Here is a 10,182-nt window from a genome sequence, read left to right as displayed (position 1 = left end):
TGCAGAGACAACGTTCATAGACCTGGGCAAGAGGGGAAGGAAGAATTGGCATTACACAATGGCAACACTTAGATGCCAGATTTAGGGACCATGATTAAAGAGTTCTGGAAGGAGCCGTTATGAATGATTTTCAGCTAAGGACTGTGAGGACAAGACTAGGAATGGGGGGAGGGGGAAGTCACTGGGTAGCTGCACATAAAAGCTAATGATTCCAGATCCCATCCTTGGTTTCAATTAAGCTGAAAGTCCAAAGGAGCAGGAGGAAACTCTTGAGTACAAAATCCAAAAATTAAATATTCAGAGGCAAAGACTATATTGTATAATCATTTTTGGAGTTCCTTTCTAATGAAGAAAAATCCAAGATTACTACGTTGCCAAGGGTTAAAAAGCATTTGAAAACATATTTGTTTCATGAGGCTTTCTGGTAAAATCTTGTTATTTAGTTTTTAATTATGTTATAGCTTTAGATTTTTTTGTTTTTATGTTATTTGGTTGTTGTTGTTTTGTTATGCTTTTGATTTTATGTGTGTTAGTTGTAACCCTAGACGAATTGGATATAAATTTGATAAATAAATAAATAAATAAATAAATAAAATAGCAGCAGACGTGGGTCCAAGAATTCATGGGATGGAGTCTTGTGAAATATGTGTAATGCTGTTACATCTGCTTGTCATCAAAGAACTGTACATTCTTAAAAGTGAAGGCAACACTTAGGCATACAACATACAAAGGGTGTGGGAAAGAGAACCAATTCTAGCCTGTTCAGGTCTAGCTGAAAGATACAATGCAGTGAAAGAGTTACTTAGTTGGAGAACTACTTTGGTTAGGATTTTTTCTTCAGGGTTTTGAAGGGTGGGAAAAGAAAGGAAGGGATGTTAACAGAAAAGGAAAAAATAAATAAAGGGTAGGAAGAAAATAAGAGAAACTTCATTTGGGAAAGTAAAGTTTCTGTATGCGAAGGACATAGAAGTCTGATGCTCCTTTCCATGTATCTTAACAGTTTTCCCAGCCCCTTTCCTCTACCATTGCCATTGTATCACTTCTCTGCAAATCATAACATTTAAAAGAACAATGAAAGAACATGGAACAAAATGAAAATAACATTTCCCACCTTTATAAAACAGCAAGACCTTGCTTCAGCATTAGGACAAGACAGTTCTTCAGTTCACAGTCTCGCTGGAATTATCATCCAAAGCTTGATCAAAAATAAACTCATGAACAATGATAGAAATGATTTTAAATGATTTATCAAGGACCAGTGACCAAACCTGCCATTGATCAGCATGAAACCATTATGCAATTCACTCTTAATGTCAGTCACATTTCAAGATACAAGCATATATATATATCTAGTATATATTATACAGATTTATGGTCAAAATCTATGACAGAGATAAGCAGCAGCCAAGTTGATATGCTACTGAATTTCAAACAGAACAGTGGACGTCTTCATAGTGAGATTCCAACGACCTTTGTACTTTGGTGGTGTTTTAGAAATGATGATGATTGCCTCTGTTGTACAGTAAAGAGAAGTTCAAGGCAAAAGGGCATTCTGTTGTTTTGGTAGCGAGACACACAAAGGGAGAGGCAAGGTTACCCACCATTCCAATGCTATTTTTGAAACTATAACATGATATTCCAAGCATGCAGAAAACTATTGTACATCCATTATGTCTTACCACGTTCGTTACTAGAAATTTATGTGTAGGCTATCCATGGAACAAGGGGGCTATCAAGTCCTTTCCCATAAGGAGGAAGCTTGGACTTCAAGGCCCTGCTGGTAAGAAACAGCAAAAAATATATCTTACTCTCTTCAAATAATTCATGGCAAACACAGGCTGATTATTTATTAGGATTTATTTACCGCCTTTTTGAAGGAATTCACTCAAGGCGGTGTACAGTAAGAATAAATCAAACATGATCAATAGGCAATTACAGCAGTAAAAATATTCAAATAACAATACAAAGTATGGCATAATATACTACTTACGCCAACACAATACGTAATAAACATTTTAATTGACTGTGAAAGGTATAAGCAAGGATGGAACATATATATAGGTAAGAAAGTAAGAAGAGTTAGAAGGTAAGGGCAACTAATTTAAAGAAAGTTGCACATGAGGTCAGAGAGATGGTTAACTCCAACAGTATATCAGCAAAATAAAATCTGAGTCCGCCAGAGATGTAAACATACAAGACCCTACAGGGGCCGTGTTTTGGGGCATAATGCCTCATTCAGGAGTCACCAAATGGAACTAATCGGCATCAAACATATAAGAAGAAACTGAGGCTAAACTTCGGTATTACAGAAAACATCATAAGAATGGGCTGTGTTGGCATTGTTGTGTGACTTACAGGTGAATTTTGGAAAGAGGATGCCCATCTTCCGACACAAATCGGGAGATGGGCGTACTTCTCTCAGGGTCTCCCAAATCGGCAATATGGAAAGCTGATTTTTTTTTGTGTCCTCAACTGCTTTCCATCGCAGGGACAACCAAAATTCATGGGGGCATGTTGGCACCGTACCGAAGGCGGGACTAGGGGGTGATTTAGAGATGGGCATCCTCGGCTGATAATGGAAAAAAGAAGGGCATCCCTGACGAGCATTTGGCCGACTTTACTTGGTCCATATTTTTTTCACGACCAAGCCTCGAAAAGGTGCCCAAACTGACCAGATGACCACCGGAGGGAATTGGGGATGACCTCCCCTTACTCCCCCAGTGGTCACCAACACCCTCCCACCCAAAAAAAATTTTTTAAACATTTTTTGCCAGCCTCTAATGTCATACCCAGCTCCATCACAGCAGTATGCAGGTCCCTGGAGCAGTTTTTAGTGGGTGTAGTGCACTTCAGGCAGGCGGACCCAGGCCCATCCCCCCCACCTTACACTTGTGGTGGTAAATGTTGAGCCCTCCAACCCCCCAAAACCTACTGTACACACATGTAGGTGCCCCCCTTCGGGCTATGGTAGTGGTGTACAGTTGTGGGGAGTGAGTTTTTTGGGGGGGGATTGGAGGGCTCAGCACCGAAGGTAAGGGAGCTATGCAGCTGGGAGCAATTTGTGAAGTCCACTGCAGTGCCCCTAGGGTGCTCAGTTGGTGTCCTGGCATGTGAGGGAGACCAGTGCACTACGAATGGTGGCTCCATCCATGACCACATAGCTTGGATTTGGTTGTTTTTGAGATGGGCGTCCTCGGTTTCCATTATCGCCAAAAACCGGGGATGAAAATCTCAAAAAATGACCTAAGGACGACCATCTCTAAGGTCGACCTAAATTTCATGATTTGGGCGTCCCTGATCGTATTATCAAAACGAAAGATGGACGCCCATCTTGTTTCGATAATACAGGTTGTCCTGCCCCTTTACGGAGCCGCCTGTGAGGACGCCCTGATGACAACTTGGGCGCCCCATTCGATTATGCCTCTCTTAGTAAACAGGGTGGCTTAGTGCTGTTAGTGCAAGTACGTGGCAAAAATAATGCAAATACTTTAGCACGTTCTGCATTAGGTCATTTTTGCATGCTTTAGCACCTAAAAAAAAAATAGTAAAAGGGCCCCTCCGTTCCTAAACGCATCTACATAACTTATGGTGTTTTCTGTAATACCAGAGTTTGACCTCAGTTTATTCTCTGCTTGATGCCGATTAGTTCTATTTGCCTGGTGACCCCGAGGAAGGCTTTATGCCAAAAAACAGCCTCAGAACTTTATTTTGTTGATATACTGTTGGAGTTTTAAGATTTTGTTGGAGAATAAAGGTTCTTTAGAAGCTTGGACTTCACTCGTGTCTGATTCTCCTGGAACATCTTTCTTGGATATACTAATCCCTTTTACATATTTCTTTCCAACATTCCATATGTTGAAAAGCTTTCTAGATACAGTTATCTTATAAACAAGTTGCCTATGCATGAAAGTCAAGTATGCATCTACTTCCATGCTATTTTATAAAGACATATGCACACCTATGTGTCTTTATAAAATACTAGGGGCAAAGAAGTAGAAATCACACTTAAATTGAAGCTGTGGACATTTATGCCTGCTTAGGAGCAGGCATAAATGTTCATGCAAATTTTCTAACAATATGCATAAACCAAACTCCACCCAAACTTTGAGGTCCTTTTACTAAGCTGCGGTAAAAAGTGGCCTTAGCATGCCCTTACATAGGTCATTCCTACACACTAAAGTCATTTTTACCACAGCTGTAAAAATGCTTCTTTCCTATTTTTTTTCAGAAATGGTAGTGCATCCCTTCAAAAAAAAACTCCAGAAAAATATTTACCTCCATTTACTAAGCAGTGCTAGTGGCTGCCGTGCGCTAATGCCGACACAGCCCATTCACTCTGCATGTGCTGTATTGGCATTACTGCACGGTTTAGTAAACAGAAGGATTAGTGCAATTAGTGTGCGCACATATCCAAAAATAATGCGGAATATTTTAGCGCATTATGTTTGGTCATTTTTGCTATGTTAGGCATGCTTTAGCACCTAAAAAAGAAAAATAGTAAAAGGGCCCTTCTGTTCCTAAACTCATCGACATGTGGGGTGCATAAAAGTACATAATGTCTTCTTGTCACTGTGTGTACTGTAACCTCTAGAGTAATTAAAGGATGTATGACGGCATCTATTAGATTTTCTACAACTAAATGGAAGATACAGGAGTTGCACAATCCGGAAGGAAACCCACCTGTATACAAACATAAACACAGACATTCATAAATATTTCAAGAATTCAGTTACACAGATTTGTCCTTGAAGTCGTCATAATATTTTTTTAAATGACATAAAAATTTATTTTATTCTACAATAATCTTAGGTGGGGGTGCAGTTTTTGTTTCCAAATAGATGTCACAATGGCATCCTGATAAATGAGTTAAAAAATGATTTCAGCTGGATGACCTCCAGCTAGTAAGTTACAAAATCAGAATGCAAAGTATGCAAGTTGTCATCTTTGCAACATGTGAAACTTCACATAGCTGAACTCTTCAAGACACTTGTTCTGCCTCTCCATCTGACTAGCTGGAAACTATTACCCACAAGTATGTGCTCTGTAATTTTGTCATGACAAATTTGTTGTGCCATGATCACCATATCAAGCCATTTGGACTGCAAAGAACAACTTGTAATTGCGTCATTGTAGTTCATATGGAGAGAATTCCCATAGTATTTTATAAGAGGATCTGCCTCTTATAAAACAGAAGCAGCACTGCATGCATATTACTCTTCACGTACAGAAGCAACTATTTTGGAAATCTGTTCGTTGGGGGGGGGGGGGGGGGGGGAAGCCTATGGAAATACCTTCCCCCAATATATGTGGAGCTTTTCAAATCATTGCTCTTACATAGCCTATGCCAGGGGGTTCTCAACTCAGTCCTTGGGGCATACCTAACCAATCAGGTTTTCAGGCTATCCACAATAAATATGCATGACATAAATATGCATGTACCACTTCTATTGTATGCAAATCTATTTCATGCACATTCATTAAGGGTATCCTGAAAACCTGTCTAGCTAGGTGTGTCCCTGCAGAATCAGTTCCTCCACCCCTGATCTTGATTTCCCCCCTCCCTGACAGGGCCGCCAAGAGTGGGGGCAAAATTCCCTGGGCCTCCAAGGGGGGCCCGGCGCTGGGGTCAGGCCACCAGCGCTGCAGTTCCCGATCTCACCTGCCTGCCTCCTCAGCTCCGGGCCCCCTGCATTCGAAGCGGCAGTCACAGATCGCCTCCCTTCCGGCCTTCCCTCCCTGTGTCCCGCTCTCGCGTAAACTGGAAGTTACATCAGATGAGGGCGGAACACAGGGAGGGAATGCCAGAAAAGAGGCGATCTGCGATTGCCGCCTTGAATGCAGGGGGCCCGGAGCCATGGAGGCAGGCAGATGAGACCGCGGACTGCAGTGGTGGGGGAAGCGATGGGGGGGCAGCAGCATCAGGGAGCGGCAGGGGGCGGCCTTGCCCCGGCCAAGTCTTTCGGCGGCCCTGCTCCCCGATGCTACAATAAGCCCCTCCCCAACAAATTCTGATCCATCTGTAACCCCCCCCCCCCAACAAGAAGACCCTCCTCCATAGCTGGTCCTCATCAGAGACCTTAAAGGTGCCCCTGGTGTGTAGCAGGGTTACCAACTCCACGGTGTTCCGATGGGATTGGGCAACTTTTTGTAGGTGGCTGCAGGCAGTTTTCACCAGTGACAGGTTGTGACTTGCTGGGTGGTTTGGCAGCCGCACAGTCCACCCCACACCAGTTGGCTTTTTGGCTCTGTCTCTACGTCTGATTTGGAGCCAGAATGAGGCTTGGTGCATCTCAAGCCTCATTCCAGCTCCACATTTGACCAATAGGAGGGGAGGTGGATGATCATCACACTAGTACTCTGAAGCATGCGGCACAGAAGTCACGTGGGAAGAGGCATAGCAAGCAAGAACACTAGCATGGGGACCCCCCCCCCCCCCTCATGATAGCCCATTTGGCAGCCTGGGCTTCTTTTTGGCAACACTGGTGTCTAGTGGGAACAGAAGCGATGCCTGCTCACTCCTGCTCTAACAGGGGGATGATCAGAAGCAAACACCGGCGCTAGAGGCTGTTAGCACCATACTAGCGCCAGTGTTTGCTACTGCCCCATGATCAGAGCCCTTGAGCATGTGAAACAACGCGCTTGAGGGCTCTGAATACAAGTAACATGCAAATGCATGCTAAACAGGGCATTAGGTATTCCTCCCCAATGATCAGCAGCCAGCGCACCAAAGATTGGGTCACAGGCTATGGCAAACCCTAAGCCAGCTCCAAGCTGGCATTAGGGTTTACAGATCATTGGGGAGGAATGGTGAGCCCTGTCCAGCATACATTTGCATGCTGGCAGGCCCCCATTCCCCCCAACAAGCAAACCTGCCAGTGACCTGTCAAACAAGTGCGGGAGGATTGTGCTGAGCGCATGCTCAGGCACAATTCGCCCACACTTCTACCCCATGATCTGTGATAATTGCGTGCTTAAATTTGCATGCAATTATCTCTGATCATTGGTGCGGTAAAGCCCCGTGCTGTTCCAGCACTATTTTAGAGCGCTGTTTGGAACAGCGCAGGGCTTTTGATCATCTGTCCATAGCCTTAGGCTCCAAACTGCCTGCCTCAACTTCTAGCAGTAATTTCACAGCATTATCGCTAGGAGTTAGGCTGCAAATCACAGAATTTTGTGTTGCTTTCAGTAGACACCAGGGATCCTGGTAAGGTTGGGGGTTAGATCTTATAAGGGGGACTGAAGTGTTACAGGACAGGGGACATGGGGGAATTAGAGGTCAGAAGGCATGCTCGGGGGGGGGGGGGGGGGGGGGGGGGGGGGGGGGGGGGACGGGACCTCAGCATTGCTACCTGCTCCTTACATCAGGCACATTTGATGCCCAGGATCAGCTATAAATGCCAATATCTAGATTTTAAAATATCAACATAGGAGGAATCTATATAGATATGCTAGGGCCCTTGCTACTCCCTCTCCCTCTCCCTGCTCCTGCCTTAGCGCCTGGCTATATAAACGTGTTTATCAGTATATGTAAATAGCCCCCTTTCAAAAATGGCTTTTACACGTGCATAGCAATCTAAATATCTAAAAGCTATTTATGAATGGAGATGTTTCTAAAACAAGGGCTTATATTTAAAACAGATCTGGTGCAATAACAGTTATGTTGTAAAAATGAGTGCTATGGTCAGCCTTAAACCCGGATAGTCAATGGTGGGCCATTTCTGGTGATCGATATTGAATATGCAGTTTATTTTTGGCTGGATGTTCAGACTTTAGCTAGTTACGCTTAAACCAGTCAAAGATATCCCATGTATTCACCCAGCCAAATATAGCCGCTAAAATGGGGCTGAAAATTGGCAGCAAGCTGGTTATATCACCCAATACAACCAGCTATCCATTAGCCAGCTATCCCTCGCACAATATCGCCCGATAGTCAGTTATGAGACATTTGACTGGCCAGGTGCCAATCCTGGCTGGTTAAATGCTTTTGAAGATCAGGGGATTGTCTAGTGATTTCTTGACTAAAGTAATCCCCTGAATGCTGCATTCCACTGCAGTTATTTTTGTCACTAAGGGCTGCTTTAAGGACTAGAAACAGTCTTAATTTAGTTGACACCAGCTGTGTTGCAGTCAGCTCCTTTATTTTAAAAGACTGGGCCACCTGCAAACCTGCTTGTGAGAAACATTATGGACATAGAATCCCCTATAGCAATAGGTCTTTAATTGCATTCATCTGCAGTACAAAAGCAAATTTTGATACTGCTAAGGGATCGATTTGACACCAGATTAGTTTCTATACATTCAAGCAAGTAATATTGGCTACACATTACCTTGATCCTTTTAGAGGGACTGGTTGTTTGTCTAATTTTCAGAAATAAATTCTTTAAAAAATACAGTGGTGGAAATAAGTATTTGATCCCTTGCTGATTTTGTAAGTTTGCCCACTGACAAAGACATGAGCAGCCCATAATTGAAGGGTAGGTTATTGGTAACAGTGAGAGATAGCACATCACAAATTAAATCCGGAAAATCACATTGTGGAAAGTATATGAATTTATTTGCATTCTGCAGAGGGAAATAAGTATTTGATCCCCCACCAACCAGTAAGAGATCTGGCCCCTACAGACCAGGTAGATGCTCCAAATCAACTCGTTACCTGCATGACAGACAGCTGTCGGCAATGGTCACCTGTATGAAAGACACCTGTCCACAGACTCAGTGAATCAGTCAGACTCTAACCTCTACAAAATGGCCAAGAGCAAGGAGCTGTCTAAGGATGTCAGGGACAAGATCATACACCTGCACAAGGCTGGAATGGGCTACAAAACCATCAGTAAGACGCTGGGCGAGGAGACAACTGTTGGTGCCATAGTAAGAAAATGGAAGAAGTACAAAATGACTGTCAATCGACAAAGATCTGGGGCTCCACGCAAAATCTCACCTCGTGGGGTATCCTTGATCATGAGGAAGGTTAGAATCAGCCTACAACTACAAGGGGGGAACTTGTCAATGATCTCAAGGCAGCTGGGACCACTGTCACCACGAAAACCATTGGTAACACATTACGACATAACGGATTGCAATCCTGCAGTGCCCGCAAGGTCCCCCTGCTCCGGAAGGCACATGTGACGGCCCGTCTGAAGTTTGCCAGTGAACACCTGGATGATGCCGAGAGTGATTGGGAGAAGGTACTGTGGTCAGATGAGACAAAAATTGAGCTCTTTGGCATGAACTCAACTCGCCGTGTTTGGAGGAAGAGAAATGCTGCCTATGACCCAAAGAACACCGTCCCCACTGTCAAGCATGGAGGTGGAAATGTTATGTTTTGGGGGTGTTTCTCTGCTAAGGGCACAGGACTACTTCACCGCATCAATGGGAGAATGGATGGGGCCATGTACCGTACAATTCTGAGTGACAACCTCCTTCCCTCCGCCAGGGCCTTAAAAATGGGTCGTGGCTGGGTCTTCCAGCACGACAATGACCCAAAACATACAGCCAAGGCAACAAAGGAGTGGCTCAGGAAGAAGCACATTAGGGTCATGGAGTGGCCTAGCCAGTCACCAGACCTTAATCCCATTGAAAACTTATGGAGGGAGCTGAAGCTGCGAGTTGCCAAGCGACAGCCCAGAACTCTTAATGATTTAGAGATGATCTGCAAAGAGGAGTGGACCAAAATTCCTCCTGACATGTGTGCAAACCTCATCATCAACTACAGAAGACGTCTGACCGCTGTGCTTGCCAACAAGGGTTTTGCCACCAAGTATTAGGTCTTGTTTGCCAGAGGGATTAAATACTTATTTCCCTCTGCAGAATGCAAATAAATTCATATACTTTCCACAATGTGATTTTCCGGATTTAATTTGTGATGTGCTATCTCTCACTATTACCAATAACCTACCCTTCAATTATGGGCTGCTCATGTCTTTGTCAGTGGGCAAACTTACAAAATCAGCAAGGGATCAAATACTTATTTCCACCACTGTATGTGCAAGGACCAAAACTATTTTAACAATACTTGGTCCATATACAGCAGCACCACTGTACCTCTTCAGAGAAAAAAAAGTAAAATAGCTCTCCTCTAGATTGCAAAATGTCAATGCTGCAGTCTTTCACTGTATCTCTGGCACAAGTCCAGTGACATCGTATGCAGCAGAATTCAGAGATTCCTAGTAAATCTGTCAGAAG

The sequence above is a fragment of the Microcaecilia unicolor genome, chromosome 5 (genome assembly GCF_901765095.1).
Source record: "Microcaecilia unicolor chromosome 5, aMicUni1.1, whole genome shotgun sequence".
Classification (NCBI taxonomy): domain Eukaryota; kingdom Metazoa; phylum Chordata; class Amphibia; order Gymnophiona; family Siphonopidae; genus Microcaecilia; species Microcaecilia unicolor.
This window is presented reverse-complemented; position numbering follows the sequence as displayed.